Raw genomic sequence first — 23267 nt, 5'->3', positions numbered from 1 at the left:
CCTGAAATTTTTATCCATCAGCTGTATGCCATTCATGGTTAACTTGTGGCCGAGGTATGTGACTTCAGCAACGAGAAAAATGCATTTATGTCATAATCACAATCTCGCATCTTGCAACTTCAAGACACTCTTAAGGTTGCCAAGATGGTCACTAATGGAATCTCCTGTTACTGACAAATCATCAAGGAAGACCATTGTTGGCTTAATGGTTAGGGTGGTGGGCTTGGGATCCTAGGATCCTGAGTTCAAATCCCACTCAGCTGTTGAATTAATACTAGGTGGGGTTGACTCTACCTGTCATCCTTCTGAGGTCGGCAAAATGACTGCCAGCTTGCTGGTATCCTGTGCCGGAGTGGTGACCCGTCCAGTATTGTGCCCGATAGCCAAGGAGACTGTTCAGGCAGAACAAAAGCTCTGCACAGTGTTATGGTCCTCATGGATGGATGGATGGATGGTAGACCATGACTCCTGGAATCCCCACCAGCAAATTTTCCATGATGCATTGGAACTCAGATGATGTCATTGACACACGCCAAATGCTAAGCATGTGTATCTGAACAATCCACGATGTGTGTTTATTGTGACAAATCCACGTGAAGTTTTCGACAAAACCAACTGCTGGTAGTCATGGCTCAAATCTAACTTTGTGTTCCAAGAGTTCCCCCCCCCCCCCCAGAGAGTTTTGTGAACAACTCATCAATGCACGGGATGCCAGATTAACGGTAACCTTGTAGTCTCCGCATATCCAAACCGAGCCATCTCCTTTCATAACTGGGTTGATCGGAGCTGCCCAATGAGAAAATTGTTCGGGTTCTATGATTCCAGCCTTCAGCAACCGATCCAACTCCTGATGTACCTTCCCTTTCAGTGAAAATGGTAATTGGTGGGCTTTCACAAACTTAGGAATTGCATTTGGGTCAATATCTAGCTCTACCTCTGTTCCTTTCAGTTTTCCCAGCTCCAATGTGAAAAGATCTCCATCGTCCTTGAGGAGTTTTCACAATTGATCATTGCCATTGAGGTTGTTCACAGTCTGCCAATTCAAGCGGATTGCCCAGAGCCAATCCCATCCCAGCAGACTGAGCCGTGAACCTCTCACCACAATTAAGGTCAACTCTGCCTTCTGTGTGTCATACATTACAGCGACTTTGCATTCTCTCACAATATCCACAGATTCACCAGTATATGTGCGTAGTATGGTCTGATTGGGACAGATTGTGGGTCTGTTTGGGTCGTCTGCCCTCCACTTCTCCTGGAACATAGCCTCACTAATCATTGATATTGAAGACCCGGTATCTACATATTTGCATCTGTACTTCGCTACCTTGTACCTCCAACCTCACAACCAGTGGTTTGGATTTCGCTTGGTTGCTCGATTTATGAAAAAGACTGTACGTGTCCTCTTCATTTCCCTCCTCTAACTGATATGTCTTGTATTTAGACCTTCTGCTCGTTCCCTGCGGAGAACTGTTCTTGCTCTGAGGAATGCTTCGGGTTTTGGGTTTCGATCGACAGACTCTTGCAAAGTGACCCTTTTTGCTGCATTTACAGCAGCCCACATTTCTAGCTTAACACTCACGAGTTTGATTATGAGCCATCCAACCACAGTGATCACATTTTACTGTGGACCCCCCCTCTCAAAAGATGAAGCACGGTGGGGGGGGGGGGGTCTGATGCCTATTCAAGCTCATCATTTTGGTTACTGCTACTACTCCGGTATGTTCACAGAGATCCAATGCGTTATTTTCTGACAATTCCATTGATGAAGCTACATTCAGGGCCTTGTCGAAATCAAATGTTGCTTCCGTCAGCAATCTGCATTGGATGCAGTCGTTCGTAACTCCACAGACAAACCGATCCTGCAGAATTTCCTCGAGATTACCTATATATTCACACTGTTCAGCTAATTTACGTAAGGCTGCTACATAATCCGCAATGGGCTCACCTCCTTCTTGACTGCGGCTGTTCAGGTTGAAGTGCTGCATCATCACCCACGGCCTCGGATTCTGTTGTTGTTCGATGACTTTAATCAGGTCCGAAAATGGGACTTTCCGCAGTTTCCTTGGTATGAACAAATCTTGACATGAGCTTGTATATTGGCGCATTGCAAACACCCTGCATTATGGACCGCTGTTTCTCCACACTCATAATATCGTGAGCTGTGAAATAGTGCTGCAGAAGCTCCACATAAAGCGACCACTCTTCCTCATCAGCTTGAAACTCTCCAATCGTGCCAAATGTGGCCACGACTTCAGGAAGAGAGAACAAGTCAGTCTCCAAAGCAAAGTAGTTTATCCTCATCACCAGATGTTCAGGTCTTTCAGAACTGAAACGCGTCGTCAAGAGGTAAAGAGAACCATGGGTTACCAGAATGCCGCCATTGTCCAAACTGCTTTATTCCACGCCACTGCACACGCATTCCCAATCACAATGTCCACTCATGCGCAGATGCAACATAGCAATACATCACAGATGTGTACTCTTGAAATGCAGTCTGCTTATGTTCTCTTCCCCACTTAACAGCAGGAGCATGAAGTGGGACTGGCTGTGCGTTGCAAATTTTCTTGATAAGTGACGATGCTGGATGAGTTGTGCTGGTGTGCCTCACCTGGCAAATCTTCCATAATATATACCGATAGGACATTGCAAACAGTTGCATGAACTAAATTTATCAATCATTCAACCAAAACAAAGTGAGAGATGAGCAAGTATGTTTCCGAAAGCAAGAGTCGTTGTGCACAAGTGAACAGCGATAATACGTGTGATCTTGTGTACAACGACTTTTGTTTTCCCCTTTGCCAATTTGGCGGTCGCGTATCCAAGCAAAGTCACGTAACTGTGACACCACGCCGACTCCTCGGATGATGCTTTGCCAATTTCATCACTAGCTGAGCTAAAACACAAAAAATACTTAAAAAAAAAAACATTTTGCATTTTTCTTGTTTTGATCTGATGTTGATAAATTGGTGTTGGGTTGATAAATTGGTGTGGTGTTGATATGGTGCAGGCATCATGGGCTGAATGGCCTCCACCTGCATCTAATTTCCTTCTGTATCTTTATGCAAAAAACATCACTCCAAGTTCCTAATGAAATTAAATAACATCCTAAATGAAAGCAGATCACACAAGAAGGTGCAAATAAACAAACATCGAAGAATACCACTAAAAGTTGAGCAACAAAGTAATTACACATATTTAAGCAAAAAGACAAAAGCAAAAATAAAGGTAAGAAAATGGTAAAACCAGGGAGTGTTATAAGGCTGGTGTTGGCTTTGCGGTTAGGGTGGCTGACTTGGGATCCTAGGATCCTGAGTTCGAGTCTCGTTGGCCGCTGAATTAATACCATGTGGGGTTGACTCAGCCTGTCGTCCTTCCGAGGTCGGCAATGTGAGTACCAGTGTACTGGTACTAGGGACACTGCATCAGCGGCATAGCCGTGTCCATAACTAATGATGCAACCAGCAGCCATTAGGCTGCACTCCAAAGAAAGAGAGAGTATCGTGTTTGCCACGTGGTTCAAGCACTTAAGCAAGCATTCCAACAAAATGGTTGATAATGAATGAATGGCTGGCTTGGCAAGCAAAAGCAAGCTGATTGGCAATGGGACACCCCCCCCCCCCCCCAAAACAAAGACATTGCTAATTTCTTCACATTTTCAGATTTCACTCCAGATTTAAACTCTCATTTAGTCCACGTGATCTAATCCTCAAATCCGAAATCATATTTCAATTTTATACTTTAATTAGTCCATGAAAGTCCATTGTGGAAAATCACATCATATAATGCATGAAATCACTCCAATCTCATAATTTGAAAACTATAGCACCCACAAAAGCGATGTATACAGCAATTTGTAGATATGAAGATCAGGCATTCGAGGAGATGACTGAGGAAAGTGAAAAAAAAATTTCAGCGCTTTATCATTAAAAAACCATTGCAGCCTGTTCCAAGTCAAGGCATTGTTGAACAGGCCAAACAAAATGGCAGCTTAAGACCCAGAGCTAACAGAAGGCTGATAAAGATTGTGCGCCACCATCTTCATAAGGCTTATTTTTGATTTTATTTTTTTGTGATGAGAACCCCCTAAATTATCATCAAAAGGAGTGTTTAAATTTACCCAAACACCCAATTTTCATTCATGCTTTTCTGTGGAGTTTCCTTAGTTTGCATGCAAAGTTTGGGGCCTCTGGGTTTCATGGTTTTGAAGTCATGGAGGAGACACAAGGACTGACTAACTGACACACACTGACATTAATTATTAGCTTATCTTGAACTGAAATTCCAGATAAGGTATTGTCATCACGTACCGTTCGTCCGTCTGTTCATCCGTCCGTCCCTCCGTCTCCGATTTCGACTTCTCCGGCCAAACTGCTCGGCCAATCCGGCTGAAATCTGGCAGCAATAATCCCCTCCTGACTGGTAACGTGGGTTGCAAAGCTCATTCCAGTCACATGACTTCAGTGGGTCAAAATGACCGACTCAATAAATTCCTTCAAAAATCTTCTCCAGACCCACCAGTCAGAATGCTACCAAATTTGGGACACAACATTAGGCCAGGGTGGGGATGTTAAATTGTGTAGGTCATTCCGATTACACTACGGGAAATGTGTCAAAATGACCGCCTTAGTCAATGTTTGGAAACATCATGTAAATTCCTTTTTAAAAAACTTCTCCAGACCCACCAGTCAGAATATCACCAAATTTGGGTTACAACATTAGGCCAGGGTAATGTTAACTTGCGGAGGTCATACCAAACACTTGACCAGAAGTCTGTCAAAATGACTGACCCAGTTAATTTTTGGGAAAAATCACGTAAATGCCTTCAAAAATCTTCTTCTCCAGACCCACCAGTCAGTATGTCCCCAAATTGTGGTTGCAACATTAGGCCAGGGTAGGAATGTTAACTTGCAGAGGTCATGTCGATCACGTGACCGGAAGTTTGTCAAAATGGCCGACTTAGTTATTTTTGGGGAAATCACGTAAATTCCTTCAAAGATGATTTCTCCAGATCCACCAGTCAGAATATTTCCAAATTTCGGTTACAACATTACGCCAGGGTAGGGATGTCAACTTGCGGAGGTCATACCAAACACTTGACCGGAAGTCTGTCAAAATGACTGACCCAGTTAATTTTTAGGAAAAATCACGTAAATTCCTTCAAAAATCTTCTTCTCCAGACCCACCAGTCAGAATGCCACCAAATTTGGATCACAATATTAGGTCAGGATCCTGATGTTAAGTTGTGGAGGACATGCCAATCACGTGACCAGAAGTACGTCAAAATTGCAGTCGCGTAAATTCCTTCAAAAATCTTCTCCAGCTGCACAGGTCAGAATGCTGCCAAATTTGGGTTGCAACATTTGGAAAGGGTCCTGATGTTAAAATTCCAGAGACCATGCCGATCCCATGACCGGAAGTGTGTCAAAATGGCCGTCACGCAAATACCTTCAAAAATCTTCTCCAGATCCACCAATCAGAATACCACCAAATTTGGGTTACAACATTAGCACGGGGTACTGATATTATATTGTGGAGGTCATGCTGATCATGTGAGTGTCAAAATAGAGGACTTTGGAAAGATTTGGGAAAATCATGTAAATTCCTTCAAAAATCTGCTTTTGCAGACCGACCAATCAAAATGCTACCAAATTTGAGTTACAACATTAGGCCAGGGTCGGGATGTTAAATTGCAGAGGTTATGCCGATCACCTGACTGAAAGTTTCAAAATAGCGGATGTAGCAAATTTTTGGGAAACTCATGTAAATTCCTTTAAAAATCTTCTCCACATCCACCAGTGAGAATGCCACCAAATTTGGGTTACAACATTAGGCCAGGGCCCAGATAAGCTACAGGTCCAGTGGTCCTATTTTTTATATGAGCTTAAGGGGCAAATTTAGGGAAAGAATACGAGGGAGGATGATATGAGAAAGAAAGGAGGTTATGGGGTAGAAGGGAATTAATGTCATGAGGAGATGGGAGTAAGGGAGGAGCATATATGGAGCATCTGCGATGACGTGGTAGGGAGGGAGTAATATTTTGTATGTTGTAAACCGATGTCCCCTCAAAGTGAAATGCTTTACAGTTGACCATATAGAAGATGAACCCTTAATGCTTCGCAGATATCGTGCGCATGAGGTATCGTCATGAAGTCTATCTTTGCTGGTCTGAAAGACATGCTGGATATTTCGGCAAAAGCGATGAACGTGTCTCTGCGATTTTCTGGAAGCACTCGGTCTACAAGACTGGACAATGAAACTGGGAACAACAGCTGTATGGTCTTGGAGAGCCAAACAATTGCTGACCTCGCTCATCAAGAACGGTGAGCTTTGTACAGGAAACCCTCTCTTGGGGGATAATTAGGAAGCTTTTCTTCCAATCCGTCTTGTTTGTCAGTCAGCACAATTAAAGCCATGGAAACCCGTGTTCAATGTGTTCCTTTCACTTCTCCACAAGATGGACCCAGCTTTGGCATAACGTTGTGAGGTTTCCGCATAATGGCCCATCATATGAATGTGATAAAATACTCAAAACAATTGAGAGCAAATCAATGCTTTTGGGCAAATTTTGCTGTGGCAGGACACGTCATAACTTCTGTCTAATTCTGATGTACCATAATCTGTTACATAGCGTCTGTGCTGCCGAAGCAGTTTCTTGGCAAGGGTTACACTGAGTAGTTTGCCATTGTCTTCCCAGCAGGTGTTTAGGGCAAGAATTTTGAATTTGTTCATGGTGACTGTGATGGCTCACCTACTATTTTCGTAGGACACCTTGGGATCTCTAACGTCCCCAAACTCATGCGGGCAGACACGGGAAGCCCGTTTAACGTCCATCCAAAGGACGGGCACATACATTGATTATTCACCCTGCCTGTTAAACAATGGGATGACTGTTTATAGCTGAGCCAAGATTCAATCCCAGGCTAGACAGCTCAGAGGCGAATGTGATCAATTATTTAATGAATGCAAATTTTTCTTTGGATTTCATCAACTTTCATCACTTGAAGTAGCCCATCATGCGATTCAAATGCAAGTTTAAAGGGCATGTACAAAACGATAAAGTGAAGACAACTGGTTTTGCTTTAAGATTTGGGCGAGTTTGTGTTTCTGCAAAATGTCATCAAATTTATTTTTTTGTGCTTTCAGAATATTTTATCAATATCATGGAGTATGGTAATATTCCATATGGAGGGATGGAAATAATAATTGCATGGCAAAAATTATTGCCACCCCAACCAAACATGTATAAAATGATAATCTGAAAAGCTACTATAGAGTGAAGTCCTAAACCTTTGAAAAATCATTCCTTTTATTCTTGAGAATTTGCATAACTACCAAGAATGATAAAGACGCGAGAATACATTGCTAAAGTATTAAATCGGGAAATCGTTAAACCACCAAATTGCACTTCTTTTTTCTTCTTCACCAGCCAGCCGAGCAAAATAATTGCATATTATCATAATTGCATTAATATGCTCTCGCATATTATCGATTTTTGTACTAATTGACCTTTGACCCCTGACCTAAGCGAAATCGGTCAATATGTCCTGAGGCAAAGTTGCAGTACTCATTGAGTACCATGAACCTGCAAAGTTTCATTCGTATCGATGCACTCACCTGGTCGCTAGGGGGCCTTCAATTTTCTCCAATTTTCGCGCATACCTTAATTGTAGGGGGCGCTGCGGGTAAAGTATTCCATATATCACAAAAACCAGAATATATTTGATAGAGCATCACCTGTAGATCATTCGTGCCAAATTTCATAACCCTACGTGGGATAATGGCTTTCAGAATTGATTTCGCGTGAACGGTACCGATTTTGAAGTTTTTTCGGTTGTTGCAACGGAACCAAAGCGTCCCTAGCAACCATCACAATTTCCAAAGCACAAGGTCATACAATGGACTTACCACCCGAGTTTGGTCGAAATCCACCCATGTTTACTACCAATTATGCTGATGACAAACGAACAAACATCCAAACTAGAACGGGCACTCAGGCGAGCGCATACCTTTGCCAACGCTACATTTTGCTCCCCCCCCCCCCAGAAACCGTTGATTGTGAGGGTATTTAATCCCATACCACATCTGCCATCTCATATGTGTTATGATGGCTTAAAAATATTAAATTTCCTGCTGTTTGACACTGATTCATGTACATTGTACAATTTCTGTATGAACTCCCTGACCTTTTTGGGTGTCGGTGTCAAGTCAATCTGATGACAACTGGTCATATTATAAGAAATCAAATATTACACATCACAGGATAGGGAATTGAATTCTAAATATTTTGAATCTACTTACATTCAAATTGTATAAGAATTGACCGCGTTATGATAATAAAGGTCGTTGACTCCCATGACCTTTGACCCAAACCGCTAACAAAGGTAATGACGTCATTGTGTCATATCGTATATTACAAGATTGGGCATTGAATTCACAACATTTTGGCATTGGATAAAAATTGACCACACTATGACAAAATGACGATTTTGACCTTTTCATGACCTCGACCTTGACCTTTGTGCTCTTAATTTTGTAATTGGTATTGGAGTGTGGGGAACAGAACAGTCAACATTTTGGTGTTGGTTTCATGCAAATCGGATAAGAATTGACCATGTTATGACTAAAACCACACATTTTGCAATGTCGTGACCCCCCCCCCCCGACCTTTGACTCCCAACCGCTAATGAGCGTTATTACGTCATTGTCTGATGTCACATATCACAAGATGGGGCATTGAATTCTGAACATTTTGGCATTAGTTGCATGCAAATTGGATACAAATTGACCGCGCTATGGTAAAAAGACGATTTTGACCTTTTCTTGACCTTGACCTTAACCTTTGACCCGATCGCTCCCAAATGCTAATCAAATGGTCCTCGGATAATAACCAATCATCCCACCAAATTTGCTGCGATTCAGTTCAATACTTTTGGAGTTATGCGAATAACAAACAAACAAAAACAAACAAACACACACATTCACAAATAAATAAATAAATACACAGTGATCAAAACATAACCTTCGCAACAAAGTTTGCGAAGGTAACAAACAGACAGAATTACTGACGATAAGGGTCACCTATTTCGGCGAGCCAACAACCACAAAACGATACCACAAGCCATTGCATGCCATTTATGCATGCACATACTGGGAAAATCTGCCATTATAAAGTTTGCCATGAAGTCTGCCATGGATTGCAAGGTAAGCATGCATGTTAATGAAGGAAAATGCAGGAATAAATAGAACTGTTCGGCCAATACGTGTCGCTGTTGAGCGAGGCTACTTCCACGTCCGGTGTCAGGCTGGAGCAGATGTGAACTTTACAGAATGAGAGACGTCTGCTGAGACTGCGGGGCAGACTGTGGTTATAACATCAGTCCCTTCACAAGGAACTTTGATGCAGGAGGGGGCCATTCAGGCAGTCAAAGCTTGTGCTATTATTTCCAACTTAGGGTTGTTTGTCCATGCTCTATCCTCTTTAATGCTGAGCATCGTAGCAAGGAAGCAGGATGTTCCATTTTTTAAGTCTTTGGTATGACTCAGCCATGGTCTGAATTGCTGACCTCCAAGACTCAGAGAGGATGGTCTAACCCTTGTGATTATGCATCTTCTGCAGGATTTTACAGAATACTTATTTTGTAATTTATTTCCAATGTATATTGTTATTGTTGGCCATGGGTAGAGTCGAGGTCAAATCTTTCAACTGGTTGCCGGTCACCAATTTAGCAATGGATAGTCCTTGGAGGCTGAACACCATAAAAGCCAAAGAGATCTTTACTTCGGTTTCTGACATACAGAAACTCCAGCAAATCCTGTTGCCTGCAGCCAGTTCATCAGTCTAAAAAGATGAGGGCCGAGCCGTTACCCAGGCCAAACCACTGCATTTTAAACTTCCTTTCGAGGGCTTTTCATACCAATTTATGTAATGGCTGTGGTCTTACCCTTGCCATAAATCACCATTTCCAAATCCGAACCATGCACCAGGTACACATGCCAGTGGTGGAAAAACATGGTTCATTAACGAAAGAGGTGGGAAGGAGAAGAAGCAAACGCACTGATCAGTATTCTCTTAAACATGACGCTTGCATGGGTTGGTGATATAATGATGGGTGGTGGTGTCTGTGAGAGAGAGAGAGAGAGAGAGAGAGAGAGAGAGAGAGAGAGAGAGAGAGAGAGAGAGAGAGAGAGAAGAGAGAAGAGAGAAGAGAGAAGAGAGAAGAGAGAAGAGAGAAGAGAGAAGAGAGAAGAGAGAAGAGAGAAGAGAGAAGAGAGAAGAGAGAAGAGAGAAGAGAGAAGAGAGAAGAGAGAAGAGAGAAGACTGTGTCGCACCCAGGCCCCGTAACTCCTCCGAGGCACACGCGAGCTTTGCCGAGCCTTCTGTTTCTCCGCAGCTGTCTGCCTGGAGCTACTCACCCATACTGCTTTCTTGTCGTCCTGCTCTCCTCTCTCTCTCTCTCTCTCTCTCTCTCTCTCTCTCTCTCTCTCTCTCTCTCTCTCTCTCTGTCTCTGTCTCTGTCTCTGTCTCTGTCTCTGTCTCTGTCTCTGTCTCTGTCTCTGTCTCTCTCTCTCTCTCTCTCTCTCTCTCTCTCTCTCTCTCTCTCTCTCTCTCTCTCTCTCTCTCTCTCTCTCTGTCTCTCTGTCTGTCTCTCTGTCTGTCTGTCTGTCTGTCTGTCTGTCTGTCTGTCTCTCTCTCTCTCTCTCTCTCTCTCTCTCTCTCTCTCTCTCTCTCTCTCTCTCTCTCTCTCTTTCTCTCTCTCTCTCTCTCTCTCTCTCTCTCTCTCTCTCTCTCTCTCTCTCTCTCTCTCTCTCTCTCTCTCTCTCTCTCTCTCTCTCTCTCTCTCTCTCTCTCTCTCTCTCTCTCTCTCTCTCTCTCTCTCTCTCTCTCTCTCTCTCTCTCTCTCTCTCTCTGTCTCTGTCTCTGTCTCTGTCTCTGTCTCTGTCTCTGTCTCTGTCTCTGTCTCTGTCTCTGTCTCTGTCTCTGTCTCTGTCTCTGTCTCTGTCTCTGTCTCTCTCTGTCTCTGTCTCTGTCTCTGTCTCTGTCTCTGTCTCTCTCTCTCTCTCTCTCTCTCTCTCTCTCTCTCTCTCTCTCTCTCTCTCTCTCTCTCTCTCTCTCTCTCTGTCTCTGTCTCTGTCTCTGTCTCTGTCTCTGTCTCTGTCTCTGTCTCTGTCTCTGTCTCTGTCTCTGTCTCTCTCTCTCTCTCTCTCTCTCTCTCTCTCTCTCTCTCTCTGTCTCTCTCTCTCTGTCTGTCTGTCTGTCTGTCTGTCTGTCTGTCTGTCTCTCTCTCTCTCTCTCTCTCTCTCTCTCTCTCTCTCTCTCTCTCTCTCTCTCTCTCTCTCTCTCTCTCTCTCTCTCTCTCTCTCTCTCTCTCTCTCTCTCTCTCTCTCTCCGTTCTTTCCCTGCCCCTCAGCTTTTTATTACCTCGCAAACCGTACATAGCTGCATTCTCATTGGCTCACCGCTTAGCTTCTCACAGCTTCTCGCTGCTTCTGCGGCTTCAGATAGCTGCAAGAGATTGTCATTCCCTGGCCCATATCTTACCTTTACACATGGTCACTCGGTCTTTCTTTCACCTTCCTTGGAGAGGACGAGGGAGTTTGCTCGTTTGCGGAACTGCAAACGACGCATTAAAAGAAGCACATCGACAGATTGCAAAGGGAAGCGATTTAAAGGATAAATAGGATAACAGAAGGGAGGGGTCACATTTTATCTACTTCTGATCACACTTCGACACATCCTATCATTCTACATAGAAACCACACTTATGCCGAATGTTTATTGATGAAATAACTAGTCTATCTTACTCCTGTTACTCCTTATGGCCATACCCGCAACAATATTTTATGTGTCTTACTTGTCATTAATTTGGTCCATCCTGGTCTGGAAGCCATCTTGGGACATCACAAATCCAAATGGCATTGCTGGAAGCACTAAGTACCATATGGTGGAGTTGAAGGTTGTGAGTATCTGGGAGGGATGATCAAGCTTGATTGACCAATACCCATTTTTGGCATGCAGCTTGGAGAAAACCATTGAGCCTGCAAACTTATGAGTCAGCTCTTCGAGTGTTATGAGTACAGTGGTGGCACCTCTTGATGGCGTGGTTCAAGTCTTTTGGGTCCAGGCATCGTCTAAGTTTGCGTTTGCTTTCCGCACGTAGGTGAGACCGCTGACCCAGTATGTAGGCTCATCGACCTTCCGTATGATGCCCTGTCTCAGCATTCTGTCCAGTTCTGACTTTACTTCGTCTATCATCTGGATGGGGCATCGATGTGGTGCATGTATTACAGGGGGCACCCTGGGGTCTACTATGATGCGATACTAGGCTGGAAAATTGCCAATATTATCAAATTGGTCCAGATAAGTGGCCAGCAGGTCATCCAATGTGTTCACTGGCTTATCGGTTGCACAATTCTCCTTCAAAAATCAGTAGTGGAGTGTGAGTAGTTGAAGGTCCACCACAGGTGGGAAGGCCAAGGATTGCGGGGCCAACGGCCTTGACTATGAAAAATTCAGCATCGACCCACTGGGTATTCTATTTCTTGCAGGTGACCATAAGGGTGCCAAATTGCCAAATTTGTGAACTGTTGGAGGCCATTACTATTGTCTGGGTTTCTCTTGAACACGACCATGTAGCGGCAGCCCAGATGAGTTGAAGTTTTGGAGATACATTTGCTTGTATATCCGAAGGGGCAAGGTAATGCTCTCCGGCCCATTGTCAACCTTGACCTCAGGAAGTGAATATCAGCTCGGCCAGGTAGTGAAATGGTCAAGTTGGTGAAAATCTTTCGCCAGGAATCAATGGTATGGCTGTGGATTTTAATTGTGGTGAAGCTCAACGTGTCTCAGTCCTTGTTGAGTTCTTCATCTCTTCTCAGGGTGTGGATAGGCTTTCAGTTGAAGGATTTGTGCCCTTTGGTCTCTGGGCAGGTTGTCTGCTGGCCTTTTTCTTGCCTCAATCTCAAGAGACAAATGGCTTTCCAGTGGTTTTGCTTTCCGCATTCCTCACATGTCGAGCCCCATGCTGGGTATCAGTGCCGAGGCTGGGGTGGATGTTGCCTTCCACAGAAGTGGCACTCTTTTGGGTGGTACCCAATGGTGTGGACAAAATTGGTTGCCTGTTGAGCTTGGGTGAACAGCTGCATGTGAGTGACAGAGACCTCATGTGATCGTCTTATTTCCAGGGCTTTGTCCAACGTGAGAGTGTCGGCCTTTGCAAGGAGCTCTTTCTGTAGCTCCTGATACCGTATCCCCGCAATAAGCTGTTCTATTCTGCACTCCTCCACCTCGGGGGGTCTTGAACTTGCATTTGCTCGCTTGCAGGTGGCATCTGGAGATGAAATTGTCCATGCTTTCATCATCGTCCTGCTTGAATCATTGTAGGTAAAACAAACCACGTGGTAATTGGCCTGGGCTTTCAGTTCAGCTTCAAAACACTGCCAAATCACCACTGACATCACAGTGTTTGGCATTGTGCCCTCAGCATTATCAAGGCCCCACAAACTGTAGTGTCTCAAGTGGTCCTCACCTGATAGCAGGAGAAGGTGGCTGATTTGTTTGTCACCTGCTACATCCTTCAGAGTAAAGTACACCTGGGTATGCTTTATGAATAGCTCGAAGGCTTCGCCGAGGTTGGCGCTGATCCATTCCATGCATGACATCATGGGCACGTCCGCCATTGTACACTTGTCCAAGAATAACTAGATGACAATATTCCAAGAATCACTGTTGTCAGGTCAGGCCAAATCAGATCTGTGACTTGCCACAGGTACCATGCAAACCTGCACTAAACAGTTTCATGGTCAGGTTGTTGGTGACGAAACCATCTCCCCACCAGATTTTTTGGTGAAGAGGGTGTATGACATGGACACCCAGCAGGATTAAAAAGAAAAACTGTCAATGGGTGGATTTGCTTCTTGTGAGCCAACGGCCATCCTTTTCTAATGCCAAACAGTGTCTGCGGACGTCCTCCTGCAGTTGGGTTACTTATTTTTTATGAGGTTGGTGGCAGGATTTGCACTCTGGCCACCGTAAAACCATTCACTCTACAAAACACAAGAAAACCACAAATAATATTGAAAACCCACTCAATGGGAGTACCTCCTGTGCAGCTGCCCTCCGCAGGATAGCTCACCGGATGATGAGATTGGGGCAAATCCTTCGGGATCCCCACTCTTTGATGATAGGAGGAAAACCACGGAGTAACCTTCCCAGGTCATATTGTGGGAGTGTGTGTCAGGGTGGTGCTGAGGTGTCATTCACCAGACAGCGGTCTCCTTGGGTTAACCTGAGGCAGTCCCTTCGGGTGGGTGCATGGAATGTCCTATCCCTAAGAGAGGATGAACACCTGTCTCTGTTATCATCTGAGCTCAAGCGTTTGAACATCGGTCTTGCAGCAATCTCTGAGGTTCAGAGACCAGATAGTAGTGAGATCATGGTGGGTTGTTACACCGACTATTGGTCTGGTCACTCTGATGGTTACCATGCCCAAGGAGTTGCTGTAGCTGTGTCCAATAAGCTGATTCCAATGATAATTGAGGTAACACCGGTCAACGAGCGTATTGAGAGACGAAGGATTCATCACTCTTTGGGTGTCGGTGCTCTGGTCTCTGTCTATGCTCTGACTGAGGCGAGTGACCTCACCGTGAAGGATGCATTCTGTGCCACGCTCGAGTCTGTGGTTGATCAGTGCTCCAGACGAGATACACTTCCAGTCTTGGGGGATTTCATTGCATCGAATGGAACTGACAGGAATGGTTATGAGGCATGAGTTGGTCCCCATGGGTCTGGAACTGTGAACCAGAATAGCACTAAGTTCCTTGACTTTGCAAGAAGTAATGGATTTCTGGTGGCTGGTTCATGGTTTCAGCACTCGCAGGCTCGTTGCTGGACTTGGTATTCCAGCGCTGGCGGTGTGGCAAAGGAGATTGACTGCGTGCTTGTTGATAGTCTCTGGAGGATGATCCAAAACGGCAAGGTCCACCGGAGTGCTCAGTTCCTCAATACTGACCTCAGGCTTGTAGTACCAACTCTAAAGGTGCAACGTAAATCCAGGAGAATGGTACCATCCCAGCCGAGGCTGGATGTTGGCAAGCTCAAGGATGAGAGGGCAGCTGAGGAGTTTCCAAACAGGCTGTGTGTGGATTTGGGGAGTCTGAGTGCTTTCGGGAATCCTGAAGAGTTGTGGAGTGCCTTCAAGACCACAATCCTTGATGTTGCCGGTTGATGTCTTGGAACTCACCAGAGGGCAAAGAAGAATTATGTGTCTCAAGGGACACTGGATACCATTGAATTGTAGAGCCAGGCTGAATGGCAGAGCTGAGCTGTTCTGGTAGCTGAGGGGTAAAACTGTGCGTGCACTAAGGGTGGACGAAGAGGCCTATGAGCAAGGAATCTGTGAGGGGGTAGAGCATCACCTGTGGTCAAGTCATTCTCATCCTGCTTGCAGGGGAATTCCTGCATTGCGTTCCTCCAAGCCCATCCCTTGATGTACTGCAGTTAGAGTGGAGGGATGAGGGCTCTTGACAGAGGAGTCCAAATTGAAGGCCCTCTGGGCCGGTCGGCTACTTTGAGCGGCTGTACAAGGCTGATCCACCAACTGTTGAGTTGGATGTCAGTGGTATTACCATCCCTATTGCTGACCCTCCAATCAACTGTGATCCATCTTCGTTTGTGGAAACACCGGCTGTGGTGAACCGGTTGAAATGGGTAAAGCTCCTGGGATCTGTGTCATCCACGCTAAACTTCTCAAGCCTGGTGGAAATGCTGTATTCATGTCATTGCATGCAGTTCTGTGCTCTGCCTGGAACACAAGCATCATCCCAACTGACTGGAAGTGGGGTCTTGTTGTCCCTCTCTGGAAAAGCAAGGGTGATCGCTAGCACTGCAGCAACGGCCAAGGGGTGATGGCTGCTCTCAATGCGGGACACGGTCTTTGCTCGGATAATTCTTGATTGGGTTCGCCACCATCTGCTTGAGCGTCAGTTCCCAAATCAGTCAGGTGTTACAGCAAAGAGTTCAATGATTGAGCGTATCCTTGCCCTTCAGGTCCTTACTGAACGCAGACGAGAACTGCGCCAGCGGCTGCTTGCAGCCGATGTTGATCTCTGCAAAGTATTCAATTCAGTGAATTGGGATGCCCTCTTGAGTATTCTTAGTCTTCATGGGGTGTCAACAAAACTGATCAATCTGATGTCTGAACTATACTCTGGTGCTGAGAGTGCTGTAAGTTGTGGTGTTGCCTTCTCCGACGTATTTCCAGTTGTTGCAGGAGTTTGTCAGGGGTGTGTGCTGGCCTCCACTCTTTTCAGTGCTTGTATGGACTGGATTCTGGGGAAGATGTCAGAGAGATCAAGCTGCATTGTGTCATTTGGGAATGTTAAATCTCTCTGACCTTGATTTCGCAGATGATGCAGTCATCTTTGCAGAGAATCTGGAGATCTTTTTGAAGGCCCTTGAGGTCCTGAACGAGGAGTCAGAGCCGCTGAGATTATGGGTTTCCTGGGTCAAAACCAAGATCCAGGCTTTCAATGACATCCTGTCTGTACCTGTTTGTGGTGAGGATGTTGAGGTCACAGACAGATTCACTTACCTTGTAAGTGATATTCATGTCTCTGCTGACTGTGAGCTAGAGGTCAATAGATGGCTGGTTCGGGTCTGGGGATTCATGGATTCACTGGATCATGGGGTGTGGTGCTGTCAGTACCTGTGCAGCAGGACGAAAGTCCAAGTCTTCAGGTCCTTAGTGCTTCCAGTCTTGCTCTCGGAATGTGAGACTTGGACTCTGACAAGGGATCTGAGATGCAGACTTAATTCCTTTTGTACCAGGTCTCTTCAGAGAATCCTTGGCTCTCATTGGTCGGATTTTTTGTCCAAAGAGCGGTTGCTGAGAGAGATTAAAATGAGATTTGTTACCTGCATAGAACATGAGCAACAGATGCGGCTGTATGGACACGTGGCTCATTTTCCTGATGCTGATCCTGCTCACCAGATTCTCTCAGTGAGGAAGCCTCGTGAGTGGAAGAGGCCAATGAGCCGACCACATGCCTCATGGTTGCAGCAGGTTGATCAGCATCTCAAGGAGATGGGGATGGGCTCGGCATCTGCCTGGGGGATGGCCACACAGAGGCCACTGGAGTACCGGCAGAAAGTGGATGCAGTGACGCGCTGTTCCAGCGCATGTTCCTATAGCTGACCTGACCTGACTAGATGGGGTTCCAATCGGTAGGTTTATCTTTTGCTGCAACCACGTAATAAGATGACTCCACATTTCAAGGTAGGAGATCAACAGCTTTAATGAACAGCATAGCATGCAATGTCACTCCACACGGTATCCCACCGTAGCCCCACACATCTTCACTGTCAGGCTCCGCTTCCGCTCCCCATGCCCTGCCCCCTTGCCAAGGGCTGTGGTTTACAGCTCACATGACAATTATAACCCTTTACAGCTCACATGAATTATCCTTTAGAACCACCTTTTAGAACCCTTTAGAATTACCCTTAAGAACCACCCTTAATAACCAACCTTTAGAATTACCCTTAAGAACCACCCTATAGAATTACCCTTTGGAACCACCATTAAGAACCACCCTTTAGAACCACCCTTTAGAATTACCCTTTAGAATTACCCTTGATAACCACCCTTTAGAATTACCCTTTAGAACCACCCTTTAGAATTACCCTTTAGAATTGCCCTTAAGAACCACCCTTTAGAATTACCCTTTAGAATTACCCTTTAGAATTACCCTTTAGAATTACCCTTTAGAACCACCCTTTGGAATTACCCTTTAGAATTGCCCTTAAGAACCACCCTTGAGAATGACCTTTTGGAGCCCTTTAGAAATCCCCTGTAGAATCGTTTAGAATTACCCTTAAGAATTACTAGCAGCCTCTTGGTCCATTGGACCAAATTTTAATTGGTCTTTAAGGCCTTGTTGCTTCGTTGCCTGCTGTGCTGCTTGAGCATTGGTTTGCTTTTCACCAAGCCCAGATGAGCTCGGGCCAGGACAGAGATAAGTTCGTTATTATTACGAGCAGAGTACCGGCCCTACGGGCGATCTTGTTCCAGGCATGCAACACGTTCTTCTGACACATTCCTTTATTTAGGCGGTGTATAGGTGACTTGGTGTTGGCTTAATGGCTCGTGGTGGGCTTGGCGTCCTCGGGTCCTGAGTTAAAATCCTGCTCGGCTGTTGAATTAATACCAGGTGGGGATGACTCAGACTGTCATCCTTCTGAGGTTGGCAAAATGAGTACCAGCTTGCTGGTATCCTGTGTCGGAGTGGTGACCCATTCAGAATTGTACCCAATCGCTCAGGAGACTGATTGGGCAGCACCAATGCTCTGCACAGAATATGGTCTCAATGGATGGATGGATGGTCTACTGACAGCTCTGTGTAGGCAAGAAACCCCCAAAAACCAGTTACGTGCATGAAGCAAAAATATACCTACTCATAATGCTTATAATTCAAAACACATCACTGTACAGGACAGAAAAACGTGGAACATAGAGAATTTGCATCTCCCCCTCCTCCCTCCAAGACCACAGGTAAAGATAAAACCACCCCTCTTATCTGCATTAATTGGGGTCATGCTGATCCTATGTATCAAGTAATCTGACCAGAACAGTAACAGTACTTGAGTACTGAAGGAGTACAGAACACACACACACACACACACACACACACACACACACACACACACACACACACACACACACACACACACACACACACACACACACACACACACACACACACCAGTCCGTGAATTATAGTAAGGATTGCCAAATGACACAACTATTATTATTGTTGTTAATATTATTTGTATTAATTAATATACGGTTTGTTACAATGTTATCTGAGTATTATGGGTCTTTTGGGTCATCTAGATCTTTTGGGTCTTCAGGGTATTTTGGGTCCTCGGGGACTTTTGGTTCATCTGGGTATTTTGGGTCTTCAGGGTATTTTGGGTCCACGGATACTTTTAGGTCTTTTGGGTCCTCCGGTACTTCTCGGTTATCTGGGTCTTTTGGGTCCTCAGGAACTTGAGTCATCTGGGTCTTTCGGGTCTTCTGGGTTATCAGGGTCTTAAAGGCTCTTCAAAGGTCCAGCAAGGGGTGTCAGTAGACGAACAAGGGGTTTCGTAGAAACGCCGTGTTAGAAAAGTTATTCTTCTTCATTTTTGATGGATGGACGGACGGATTGATATCATGAAATATAGAAATGGCTTCATCTACCTATAAGTTCAGCAGTGTGTGTGTGTGTGTGTGTGTGTGTGTGTGTGTGTGTGTGTGTGTGTGTGTGTGTGTGTGTGTGTGTGTGTGTGTGTGTGTGTGTGACCGCTGTTTTTCGACAACCACTATTCCGATCTAATTGAAACTTGCCAGGTATATTGCTAGGGACCTGAGGATGTGCCTTTTCAAGGTTTAAAATTAATCGGACAAGTGGTTCCCAAGTTATGACCATTTATTTACCACACCAATGACAGGACACGTTGCTGCGTAGGCGTGGCCGATGGGGAAAGAGCGCCATTTAGTTACCAATGACAGGACACGTTGCTTGGCGTTTTGCACCCACAGGCCACAGTATCTACCTTCCATCTCTCTATAATTACAGCAATCTCTGTTTGTTTGCCTTTTCAAGGTTTGAAATTAATCGGGCAAGTGGTTCCCAAGTTATGGCCAAGTTAGAGCGTGTTCCCCACGACGGGTTACAACGTACGGACTTCCGGATAGTGATGACTTACTGTATCTAACTATAATTTCTCGATTTCTTTTGTGCATTTATAGAAATAAACACAATGCCCCAATCCAGTCGTCGTTTACAAGAGCGAAGTAACGGACTGTGTGGTTGTTGTTTCTGTGGTGTATGGGCATAGAGCGCTGAGGGGGCATGGGGTATTTGTGATAATAGTCACATGCTTAGGCATGCATATATCTGTACGCGCCCGCTAGAGGCTCAGAGTGGTGCGCATCCGAGTACGCAATAAACCAGAGTTACAACTACACTCTCGGCTCGTATCTGTCTGCACCTCGGACACCACAATTGGCGACGAGGATGGGATCGAATCCCGCTCATGGCTGAGTGCATGTTTTCATCGGCAATGACTTTGAGTTGTTTCCGGAGCAATTGGATTGCCAGGCGCACACGGTGTCCGGAAAATAATCGCAGCTCGCGCGGTTCGAGTTCGATCACCTGGCAAGGAGCCCGGGGGAGCGCATCGCGAGTTTCTCCGCGCGGGTGAGACATCTTGCCGTCGCCTGCAAAGTCATGTCGAGTGAACGGCAGGCCAGGCTCAAAGATCCTTTTATTGCTGGATTGCAAGACTTGGACATGGTTTCGGCGATGCTACGGCTGAAGTACGAGAACATTACGTTCAATTCAGCAGTCGAAACGGCATTGGCCGTCGAACAGTTGCTGAGAGATGTCCAAGCCATTGCCGGCCAGAGCCTCACAGGTGGTCCGGAGGTCCACGTGGCGTAGGGCAACCCCGATGACCCGGGGCAAGACCTTCAACCTGTGCGAGGCCAGCCGAACGACCCTGAGCGAGACCTGCAACCTGTGCGAGGTTTTGTACATGACGTACGCTTTTACGTCCCGGAGCAAGACCTGCAACCTGCAATCTGCACGAGGCAACCCAGACGACCCAGAGCAGGACCTGCCGCCGATGATGAGCCTGTTTTCAATTGGTCCGGCGGTCACAAAACCAATGACATTGGAGATCGAGGTGAACGAGACACCGATCGTTTTTCAAATTGATACCGGGGCCGCGGTGTCGATCATGGGCGAACAGACCGCTCGTAGACTCAACGGTCTCAACCTCATCAGGTCGACCCTCACACTGTACACGTACACCAGCGAAGCGATTATGCCACTTGGAATGACAGACGTATCTGTGACCTACCGAGGTCAAATCGCTTTGCTCTCGCTGTTTGTGGTACGAGGGGAGGGGCCGGCGCTCCTGGGCCGAGACTGGCTGACGAGGACACCACAGTTTCTGGCACGTGGTTTGAAAGTTTTTATTTTTTCATTTTTTGCACGTACCGGCACAAGAGAGTGAAGGAACGGCCTGTGTGGTTGTTGTTTCTGGCGCGCGGTTTGAAAGTTTTTATTTTTTAATTTTTTGCATGTACGGGCACGCACTCGTTTAAAAATATTAATAGCAAACGAAGTGAGCTTAATACTTAACACGTACACGTGAGAGAATAGGAAAGAACAACAACAACAACAACAACAACACAATAGCCCTGGCTATTTGGAATCCGTGTCGTTAGCTATGACATTTTGTTTCCAGGTGTTGTTAAACGCTGTGCGGTGTATAAACACGATTGGGTTTTATTTCTATCTTGTGAATATTACTTAATGCGTGCACATGAGAGAATAGGAAACAACAAAAACAACACAATACCATGACAATTGTGAATCTGTGTCGTTGGCTCTGACCATTTTGCTTCCATTTTTGTTTTGTTTCTGTTTTTTTTTTTTCGTTTCCAGTTTTTTTCATGGGGAATGATGCATGCTGGGAGATCATGACCGGAAGTGTTTATTTATTTATTCAATTATTTTTTCCCCAAAGTTAATTTTATACTTCCGAAGGTGATTTTTTTCATGACAGGAAAGTGTTTATTTAGTATTTAACATTACCGGGAGTGATTTTGAAACTCTTTCCGGAACTTTTATTTTATTCTTGACCAGAAGTGATCGTTTATTTATTTATTTATTCAATTATTTTTCCCCCAAAGTTAATTTTAATAAAGATATCTCCCGCATCATCAAAAAATATTTTTTAATCGTGATTTACATTATTTTATCGCTGATCCCGAATCCAGGCCGAAGTAACCGGAAATTGCGTTAAAATCATCAGTTAAAATCATCCCTGGACATATCACGTGCTTTTGACACAGTCTGGCACCCTGCCCTACTCACCAAACTCTCTTCCCATGGTATTCAAGGCCATCTCCACTCATGGCTCGCAGACTTCCTCTCCTGTCGCAGTCAACGTGTGGCCCTAAATGGAGTTCTTTCATCCCCTCTTCCTGTGCAGGCTGGAGTTCCTCAAGGTAGCGTTCTGGGCCCTGTTCTTTTTCTGGTTTTCATCAATGATCTCTCGGACTCTCTGGAAAATCCTCTATTTCTCTTTGCCGACAACTCCACCCTCTGCCGTACCATCTGTCATCCCTCAGACCGGCAAGCAGCAGCTTCTTCGCTCACTGCAGATCTGGATAAAATCACAAACTGGTCCAACACGTGGAACATGTCTTTCAATCCAGACAAATCTCACACTCTCACTATGTCTCTTCGAAAGGACCGTTTACAAAACCCCCCCATCCACTTTCTCAACAATCCTCTGGAAGAAGTCTTTTCTTTTAAGCTTCTGGGTCTCACTATCTGCCATGACCTTTCCTGGGAAAGTCACATTTCCAACCTCGCCTCAAAAGCCAGTCGCCGACTGGGAATCCTCCGTCGTGCAAAGTCCTTCCTCGGCCCTCTTGAGCTCCTGACCACTTACAAAGCTTTTGTCCGTAGCCTGATGGAGTACTGCTCTCCCCTCTGGGCTGGTGCTCCTGCCTCCCACCTTTCTCGACTTCACGCTGTCGAAACCAGGGCATTTAAGATCATCGGCATCTCCCGCAATGAAGCTGAGTCTTTGGGCCTCTCACTCAATCACCGTAGGTTGGTCGGTGGTCTTTCTGTCTTCTACCGACTCCTCTCCAGCCTTGCCCCCCCTGCTCTCTCTGCGATTTGTCCCAACCACATTTCCACAGGGCGCTCAAGGTCCGCCAACAACCCCCTTCTGGTAAAACTACCAAAATCACGAATCACTGCTCATCTTCACTCTTTCATTCCTCTTTTTCCCGCCTTTGGAATAAACTTCCTCACTCTATTCTTTCCCATTCTTCCCTCCAGGCTTTCAAAACAGCTGTTCACCACCACCTCTTATCTTCCCCCATCCAAATCCTCGATCTTTTCTACCCCGATAATCCACCCAAGCCCACTTCCTTCAATTCTCCTGCTTTCCTTCCTGAAAGTCCCTGTAATGTCCATCTTCTCCTCGCCATGTTCCCCGTCCCATCCCCATCCCTCTCCCTTCCACAGTTCACCTGTGTCTGTTCCCCAATGTTTTGTCCCTTCCACTCCCGCCCCTCTTGTCTCATGCCTCCTTGCTGTGAGTTGTGTGTTCGCTCTCATACGAGCCTCGACCAAGGTATACAAAAAAAAAAAAAAAAAAAAAAATAAAGCATGCGGCGCTTACACGTCCCACGGTATAG

At 45.5% G+C, this 23267-nt stretch overlaps 1 long non-coding RNA gene across 2 annotated transcripts in view; it reads left to right on the top strand.

The window, feature by feature from the left end:
• The window catches only part of LOC147030301 (uncharacterized), a 64498-nt gene extending 58184 nt beyond the window's left edge, over positions 1-6314 (top strand). For both annotated transcript variants that reach the window (XR_015056300.1, XR_015056299.1), the window contains one exon: positions 6121-6314. This is a non-coding gene — a long non-coding RNA (uncharacterized LOC147030301). The remainder of the gene's footprint in view (positions 1-6120) is intronic.
• Positions 6315-23267: the final 16953 nt, after the last annotated feature.

The sequence above is a fragment of the Eptatretus burgeri genome, chromosome 3 (assembly GCF_056783735.1).
Source record: "Eptatretus burgeri isolate ZD-2024b chromosome 3, Ebu_testis_v1, whole genome shotgun sequence".
Classification (NCBI taxonomy): domain Eukaryota; kingdom Metazoa; phylum Chordata; class Myxini; order Myxiniformes; family Myxinidae; genus Eptatretus; species Eptatretus burgeri.
Note: the sequence above shows the minus strand (reverse complement) of the source record. Positions and strands in the feature narration are given on the sequence as shown.